The following is a 10,007-nucleotide window of genomic DNA, read 5'->3' on the forward strand; positions in this document are numbered from 1 at the left end:
TAAAATATTCAGTTGGATTTAAGGCGACAAAATTGCCCATATTTGAAGCTACCCAGAGAAAAAGTAAGTCGGTAGAGCCGCTGTTAGTAAATGTCTGCAGAGAGTTCCTAACTGGTACTGTGGAAATTTAGCATAGAGGCCTTACAGTAATCAAGAGGTTCATTCCCTTCATACTTATCACCCTGGCATGTGAGTATTATGTGAAGAACAAGATTGAAATTCGTATCGTTGACGGTCGATTCGAATTTCTTCAGAGACGCTTGTAATGTGAAGCAGCTTGACAGTCAGAAAGCCAAGATCTATGACCATTAAGATCTATGACCATTAACATTAACCATGGGTCGAGCTACCTAGAGGACTTGAAGTGTAAAGGTTTTTCTTCTGATTTCTTAACAGAATTTTTTCTGGAAATTCGTAGCTCCATAAAATAAATCAGAAAAAAAAGCTCGTACACGCTGGCTCCTATCACGGTTAGAACTGACGATTCATTGAGCCGTTGCGACAAGAGACACGGGCTGTACCACGGGGCTACGGACACCCTGCTGCGAACACTCCACTCTCCTCATGGTATTGGTCGCTCAGCCTCATAACACATCGTGAAAGATAATAAAAGTTGTCACTTATGTGAAGAACAGCATTTCTTTAGCCAAAAAATTGAATTTTTAGTCTCAGCGTCTTAGTTTACATGAGGATTATATAGCACGAGTCATTCAAATGGAAAGTGAACATCAAGCGAATTTAGCGAGTCAATTCAGTACCATACGTGGAAGTGATTGCACTGTCACAGTGTTGCCAAATGTTTGTGACGGTGTTGCCAATTCTCCGCTGTGGTAGGAACAGCTCTGTAGCGGTATGTGAGGAGAATCCCATGCTCATGTCATAGCATGATACGGAGAGGAGGCGTGTGGTTTGGTTAATATGCAGCGTTTTCTCCTACCAGTTGTGTCAAACATTCAGGTGTATAATCTTCCATAACGATTACAGTTTCCCACAAAATGTATACAAATAAAACACTTACACTGTTACTTTGTGACAAAAGATTATTTCAGTACAATAAAAAGTCTTTGGAAATAAACTTTGCGCATCTGTCACAAAAAGTAAGATAACAAACACTATGCACCTCGAAATCGATTGCATCTATGTGCAGTCTTGTGTCATACAGGTAGAGTTTCATGAATTGAACGAGAATGTAGAAAAATGTTGGTGCGAATGGAAGCTGTAAGAAACTTAGTTAACTAATTATTCGGTGCCATGTAGTAATCAATTCATTTGAAATTTCAGAAGAGAAGAAACTAAAAATCATGCCCGTTAAGACAGAAAGTAAAGTGCAGATGTACGCTTTTTCATCTTCCGATCTATACAAATAATGTATACTAATAAGCGTATTCATTGCTTTCGTAATGTTTCCCTCTTGTTTAGTCTTCTAATGATGAACTGGATCCACACCCATGAGTCTGATTGTTTCTTTGTATCCTTCCATCTACTATTTTTTTGTGTTACTGCTCTGTGTTCAAAAAGCGAAATATTATGCCTGCTCCCACGAGGAATTAGAACGAGGTCGCAAGAAGGCTAACGAATTATAATCAAAATACACCGAGACGCAAATTTGTCTGTCATCACTGTGTAAAGTCGACAGAAATAGTTGGATGTTATTGCCTGTATCACCGGCATCCCTTTGTCGTCTGCTCTTACTGAGATTTTCATATTACCCTGAACATAAGACTCCGACTGAAATGTGTATATTCTCTGTGACGAAACATCCCACATTCCATTCATCCTGATCCATTCGTAACGTGCATCGGCAGCAGTGAGTGATACGAAATCTGTTGTGAAGTGACGAATAACAATGACAGTGGTAGTAATAAAAATTCAGTAATCAAAGATGTTTACTGCATTTCAGACGATTGTTAAGGATTAACAAAATAACCAAGAAAGACTGAGTGTTTAACTGTTAAACTGCAAAGGTCTTCTTACTTATTTGTTACTGAATTCTGTTCTGGTTGTTTGCAGAGAGAAAAGAAAGATCCCTGTAGCCATACATATCGCTAGTACAACGGGATACTATCTATCAACTATCCTTGCTTTACATCACGAGACGAACATGGCGTCACCGAGCTGATATTTGAAATACATTTCTCTCTCTCTCTCTCTCTCTCTCTCTCTCTCTTTATTTTTCTTTTTATTTTCGGAGGAAAGCATCGAGAAGCGCGAGTAATAAGCAAGTAGGCATATAATCTATTTACAGTTATTTTCATCGAGATACATAATGCGAAAATACACATTTTAAGTGCATTATTGCGTAATTCCAACTACTGACAGTCTATGCGTGAGCTAGCTCGCATTCAGTGGGCTGAAACCCGTCACACAAGCAAGCGAAACACAAATATTTCTTGCACCATGCGCAACAAACAAACGAAAGAGCAGACGACAACGGGATACCGGCGATACAGGCAATAATATCCAAATATTTCTGTCGACTTAACACCATGACGACAAACAAATTGGCGTCTCGGCGTATTTTGATTATAATCCGTTAGCCTTCTTGCGACCTCGTTTTAATACCTCGTGGGAGCAGGCATAATGTATTGCATTTTAAACACCGAGCAGTAACACACAAAGATAGTAGACGGAAGGATACAAAGAAACAAATAGACTCATAGGTGTGGATCCACTTCATCATTAGAAGATTAAGCAAGAGGGAATGTTTAAAGACATCGTCTTAACGGCACTAAATCGTGGTTTCTGAATCGCTAACTGGATGTACTCTGCCGCATTTCGCTGGTTCGAAGACTAAAAGCTCACTGACAAATTTCACACAAGGAAAAGGGGGACGAAATGTCTCCCACCGGAAGGTCATGTTGTTCTGTTTAAATGATCACAAAACCGGCTAAAACGAACAGTGAGGCTGTCAGTATAAGCACATAACTGTTGTCAGAATGATGTTGCACTGTCCAAGGCCTGTAATGATAAAGGGCCCGTTTAGGTCAGGCATATTGTATACAGAAGTGGAAGAGAGAGAGAGCACTACTAAATTCCACAATCCGCCTGCATTGCATACACACAGAAATTACTGTTACAGTGTACTATTGGAGCCCAATGAGTGAATTGCACATTTTCCGGTGGAAAAGAGCGCTGGCAAACAGTCTTCGCTACATTAGGTTACTTAAACTGGTGTCACTCTGAGCTAGAATTTATGGTCAGCGTCTAAGTACAAGGTCAATGAGTCGGATGCGGGTTTTGAAACAGTGAACTACTTTCCTACATTATAGAAGTGAATATTAAATCTGAACTAATAATGCGAAAATTTTGAACTTGGATGACATACAATGAAAATCTTTCTGTTTATGGCAAAGGAAAACAATTGATTTTCTAAAACGTTCTCTGCCATACAAAACTTGAAACAGGTCACGTCGAACAAATCTTGTGGAAGAACGACGTATAACGGAAGGCAGTAAGATCCCTTGGCATTTGGTTTGGCTGTATTCGACAGCCATTTCTAGGCGCAAGTAAATTAAGAAAGGCAGCGCGTATTTGTTATCAAGTAACGTCTTCATCAATTACTTTAGTTTTAATGTAATCTGCGAGCAATTGGTGATGTTTGATATTAACATGAAAAGGAGTCCGTAGACAGGGAAAGAACCTCTTCTTGGTGAACTAATTCTATAATGACCAAAACGCATTAAAAGATCTTCAAGCAACAGCACGAAGAAAATGGTAGTAACAATGACGGTAACAATCAAATTGTCCGCCCCTCGTGGTCTCGCGGTAGCGTTCTCGCTTCCCGAGTAAGGGGTCCCGGGTTAGATTCCCGACGGGGTCAGGAATTTTTCCTGCCTCGAGATTACTGGGTGTTATTGTGTCGTCTTCATCATCATCATTCATCCCCATTACGGTCGGAGGAAGGCAATGGCAAACCACCTCCACAAGGACCTTGCCTAGTAAGGCGGCGCGGTTCTCCCGCGCCGCTCCCCTACGCTCTGTAAAGAAGTATGGGACTCATCATCATCATCAATAATCGAATTACCGGTAACTTCACAGTGGATTTTCTCGAACTAAGAAATTTGCTGAATGGCTTTACATCGAGGCTATAATGAAGAGTCTTTACATCCTGCTGACATGAGAATAGCATAAACTCCACGTCAGAAGATTGCTTCTACTCAACCATTTAATAGACTCGCATTTTTGCCACCGTGACTAATTTTGTAAACTAAGCACATCATCCGTTACAGCACACTCCTGGGGCTTGGGAATGTGGCCACAATGGTCTGGTGGAACGAACTAACACAGGTGCAATTTGTGTGTTCAGGCATTTACTTTTAAGAGGCACAAACAGATTTTCTTTACCTCTGGTAACCTCAAGAGAAAGACGTTATAATCCAGAATCCGCATTAAACATCACGTTCCTTTATTACAAATTAGGTAGAGCCGGTTTACATTGGGAAATGACATAGGCGGAAGTCATCGTAAACAGAAATACTGTCTCCAGTAAACTTACTTACATCAGAAAATTTTATTTTATTTCATGAAACGATAGCCATTTAAAGGAACAGGTCTCTTATTTTTCTTGTCCTTGATTGAACCAGAGACGTTTAAAAATTTGGTGCTGGACTGTGATTCGAATTCGTATCTCATCTTTCGAGGATCTGAATCTCTCGGAACAGTATAGTTCAATAATTTCGTTCCTTTTCCCAAGACTGCAATCTTCTCTAGGTCTCCTCCAAAGGTAAGTATGTTAGTCCGAATCCTGATCCAGTACAGAAATATTCATAATCTCATTTCAAACCCTATCACGTGCATACCAGTCTGCTAGTGAAAATTAACGAGCATTTTTAATGTATGTTATGTGTTGCCAACAATCGCAATAGGTGTCGTTATTTCTGGTCAAAAACGCGCATATCTCACTCTTGGTGAGTAAGCAAGTGCTACTTAAGTTATGTTCGTGGATGATAAAGAAGGCCGGTAGGCGTGTGGTTCGATTGTCGCTCAGGCACAAAAATTTGTATCCTTATTTTAGATTCAAACATCTAGCAGCTAGTAAGAAAAACCGATACGTAACATTTGATTTTACTTAGTTAACAATCCGATTGCTTGCTGGGTTCGTATCTCCGTCACAGAACTTCACATAATGCGCTTCTTCTTTAAATACATGAACACTTTGTTCCTTCTGAATGGAGGTATATCACACATCTTTCGTGGTTAGTTAACAGGGATGAAAGGATCTTTAAAGGAGTTCCGGTCTATTGCAAAAACTTTCAATTTTTTTTTCATGTTTATATTTGGTTACTGATATTGGCGAAAATTTCTGTAATTCGTGACTAGATTAGATGACATTAATACTTGTTCCATAGATCATGAATACGACATTTCGTAATGATGTAGAACGTGTCATTTTAATGAAAGATTTCTTTACATACCATGATTCAGTTTCTTTGCAACAATTTTTTACTCTCTCTCTCTCTCTCTCTCTCTCTCTCTCTCATTCTTTTTTATTTTAATCTCTCTCTCTCGCTCTATTTCTCTTTCTCTCTCTCTCTCTATCTCTCTCTCTCTCTCACACACACACACACATACACACACACAAGCACACAGTCTTTTTTATTTTTATTTGTTTGTTGTGCTCGACTATAGGCGAGGCACGAAAACATTCGTCAATAATATTGTTAGTTTTGAGTACACTTACGAAAGATATATAAAAACAACTATGAGAGTTACTGATTTATGAAGCTTAGTTTGCAGTCAATTCTGAGTATTATTAGTAACTACGCTCCAGTCCCTGAACCCAATTACAGAAATGTGAATCAGACGGATTACGTATTCCAGGCCGTAGTAGCCGCGTCTTTGAGATGTCAGCTTATGGTCACTTCCCAGCCCACTGTAGGATCATATCGGTTCGTTTTCTCCCTGCTGGTAATGTAACTGAGATTTGGCAACAAGGCAAGGTATATTTGGCAACTATGTGATCGACGAGTTACTTCCTGGTGTGCACGGAATTAAGCCTCAAATTCACTTGATTTTTCCTGTCATTTCCATTGAATAATCTGAGTTATTATTGACGTTTGATCTGTAACAAAAGATTGTAAATTTACGGTTTTCAACCCAGGAAAGTCGTTGCACGTGAAAATCGCATCTAATCTCGTCCTTTAAATAGCGGTTTACGGGTTCTAGCCACTACTGGTCTCGTAAGAGGTGACACCTACGCCTCTTCCCTAGCTCTGTGGAAACGTGCTAACCTGAGAGAAAGCGTCTGTAATGGATTGCGGTTCCAGTCTTGCTGAGTGTAGCGTTTTTATCCCTTCTGTGAAAGAGCTACAAGCAGTCACATCAATAAGGAAATCGCAAGAAAATACTTTCGGCTCATAATGCAATGGTGAAGAACTTACAATGCTGCACAACAGGTAACGCCACTTTCCGCTGCTGACAAACAAATTTTGGGTTTCTAGGAATACATAATTTATTTATGAAATGCCCCATTTGCATACCCCTTGAGTATGACACAGCATACCAATTAAACACAGACCCAATCGAAATCTAAGTGAGTAGTATTTTACTAATTCGTGCGATACAGGCACGCTTGTGTACAAATACTCAGTTTTATTGAAACAGACTTTCGTCGTAAGGTTATCGTGGGTAGTTTTATTTCATTTCTTATAATACAGTGCACAATTTTCGTACGGTTTCTTTTAGTGTTGTTAAAACATTAGTTAACATGCGAGAGCCCCTGATGTTTTCTATAACAGCCTGACAATGCACTTGCAGTTTATTGATTACATGCATGTAGAAAACTTATTCTCATTTAAAGTTGTCAAACAAGGTTTTATGAAGAATCAAATGCCACTGCTACACGACAGCTAATGAAGAAAATACTTTTCTGACGTATTTTGGCACGATGCGCTCTCCCCATACATAATACAAAAGTTTCGAGATGCATCTGCAGCCTGGCCAGCTATTAAACCTAAAAAGAACAAAATGTCGCAGAAATTAGCCCTTTTCCCACATGCGACTATTTTGGGTTGAGAAGTGAAGGAAATTATGTTCAAAGTTCCTTTAGATCGATAATTTCAGTAGACAGCAGTAATGCGTTTTAAAAAATGTAGCAGTGAATGTACTCCAACTCGCGACGTCTTATCAACAGTTCGCGACGCTTATCGTTACGCTACTAGCTGACACATAGCTACAACACCTCTAGAACTCAACAACATTTCCTCCAGAATTTGCGCATTGCACAGTGCTGTGAGGGAATGCATATGGCCGGATCTAGACTTCTGAGAGACAGACAGTTACAGCTTTTCTTTTGCACTGCACGACGTTTTTAACAAACAGATAGCGCAATAGAGTAGCTCAAGTCGAAAGGAATTCTTCCTGTTTAAATTTCTGCATCCTGCACTGTTGGCAGTTCTGTGTAGGTGACAGTTACGTGATTTTATTTCGGTGACTACAAAATAGAGTCGAATGTATGCACTGTGTTGCCGAGGCAGCTAGTTCATGGCGATTCGGTCAACCAAGTAAGTGAATGTTCTGAACATGCTGCAAACCACTACAGGGAGTCTGTGTGTCAGAATTCTCATCCAGTGTGGCGCAACATTGTTATGGTAGAAATTTGAATAATATATAAGAGAATGTGGTGGTCTATTGGATTGATGCTAGGTTTATATACTTATGGTCTGGGTTCGATTCCAACTTCTGCTGATGATATTTGATGAGGAGAGACAGATTCTGTTCACTTCTCCATCCGCCAAGTGAAGAAGGTATAATGGCATTGTGGTCTGACATTCATGTTAAACATGATATTCCTTCTCTACCAAGTAGACGTTAGGTTAAACCACAATAAAGTCAGGAGTCGCGACACGTAGAAACTCTATCAACAGTAACCTTTCTTCTACTAGTTATTTATGTCTAGTGACACAACAAACGCTATTTAGGGTCACAGGACACGTATTCCACCTTTTATTTGAGCTTCGTTATGTCGATAAAATTGGTTCTGACCTGGGAATGAAACTCAGACCGCCTTGAACGCGGAATTTGATTCCTTTGTGACAATACAGCTCGACTGCAATTTGTTGTTTGTTCAAAACTGGAGGTTCCACAACATCTCCACATATTGCGCGCGAAAGGGTTCGAATCCTGGCCCGGCACTAAAGCTTTCATTATGTATTATCAAGCTCTAGCATGAGAACACCTATCTGCTGGTGGGTAATAATTCGTATTTTTAATGTATTTTCATTCGTTGTCAAAACTAACGTTATCTGACGTTTTTGAGTCCCAATGAGACACACAACTGTTTGCGAAATTCTTGTAAATTCAAGGATGTTATTCCGAGCTGCTGGTGGAGAAAAATTCGGTAGCTGGCGTCTCTTTGTGTGCAGTCAACAACGATATGTGTGGGCCTCGATTCCCAGTCAGCACTGAACTCTTCGTCATATTATTTCTAGTTCAAACATGCTCACATGTCGCTGCTGGTGTAACAAACCCAATTTTAACGTTCGTTTTCTCTAGAATATAACAGCGATAGGTGCCAGGTTGGAGTCCTGGGAAAGAAAAAAATTAATGTTTCGTCTCGTCATTTTAGTTGAAACATCTAGCTACTGCCGAGAAAATCCAATTGCCACAGTTGATTGTGCTTCGATAACAATCCAATTAGGTTCTGGGTTCGAATCCCTGTTCAACACAAAGGTTTGCCTCACGGCATTTCAAGTAAGTTACTTGTGAAGAAGCAATATTTAACATCTCCCGTAGTTCCTTAACAAGGACAATAGATGCTGGGTAGCAATTCGCGTCCGTTAACAATGTTTACGTTATGTAATTCAAAGTTGATATTTGCTAATTGATATTGTCTAAAATGGAGGTGTATCACTCTCTGTATGCCTAGTCAGGAATGACTGTTAGTTTCCGTCAGTCACGAAGTCTTTGCTTAATCTGCATGAATTGGGTTTGAATCCATATGCAGAACGAGACGGTTCGTCGTGTCATTTGAAGCTCATACATATTCTCAACTAGCTGCTCGTGAAAAACTTAAATTTTTAATGTCATTTTGTGTTAAATAATAAATACGGTATGTTATTTTGAAGAGGAAATCATGAATACTACGAACTTACTACGTGAATTACCTACCTGACGTAATAATGAGAGTGGTCACGTTTCATGTATGTCATTTATTGTATTAAATGTGAGCTTACAAGCCTGAAGAACCGTCTTATCTGTGATAAGATGTTTCCTGATATTTGTAGTACCTTGGTATTACTTTACATCTTGAGTTATTGCGATACAGAGCAGCGTTTTCTAGTGGTCACTTGTTGGAACCATTTCCAATAGTCAAACGACTGTGCCGAGGGGCGATTAGAGGACCTTCTAGACAGCTGCGCTATGTGGGTGCATTCGAATCAGGCGAAATGCAATTCACATCGTTCGGATACTTTTGAGCACGACTGTACCTTACGGTGACCGCAGCCACACCAGGATCATGGATGTACACAACCAGAATGACTGCGACAATGTTCTCGAGGCTTCTGCAATAGCCCAGCAGCCGCCTAATGGGGAGACAACTCCAGAGGGCGGCATTAGTACCTTGGAGGCCAGTCGGCAGGGAACCTGTGCCAGTTGCGAAGCAATTTCTGTGTCGCATCGGCAATGAGATGGTGCAAGGGTTACAGTAAATGCTCGACGGTGCATGTGTTAGAAGCCAGTGGATTCCCAGGACAGGTTACTTGCGGTGACCGTAGTTTCGCCAGTTTCAAATATGTACACTAGCAAAACGACTACAATGATCCTCGACGCTTATGCAATAAACAGCCGAGCAGACGCCTAATGAAGAGACATTTACTGAGTGCTACGTTAGTTTCTAGGAGAGAAGTCGGCACGAAGGCATTAGTATTCCATGTCGATGCCGTTTCTACATCTCATCATGAATGTGAGGGTGTGGGAGTCACATTAAACATGCAGTGGTGCATTGGATACAGGCTACTGTACTCCCAGGAGTGGTTCCATGAGGTGAGTGTAGCCGCGAGAATGTC

The sequence above is a fragment of the Schistocerca cancellata genome, chromosome 6 (assembly GCF_023864275.1).
Source record: "Schistocerca cancellata isolate TAMUIC-IGC-003103 chromosome 6, iqSchCanc2.1, whole genome shotgun sequence".
NCBI lineage: Eukaryota > Metazoa > Arthropoda > Insecta > Orthoptera > Acrididae > Schistocerca > Schistocerca cancellata.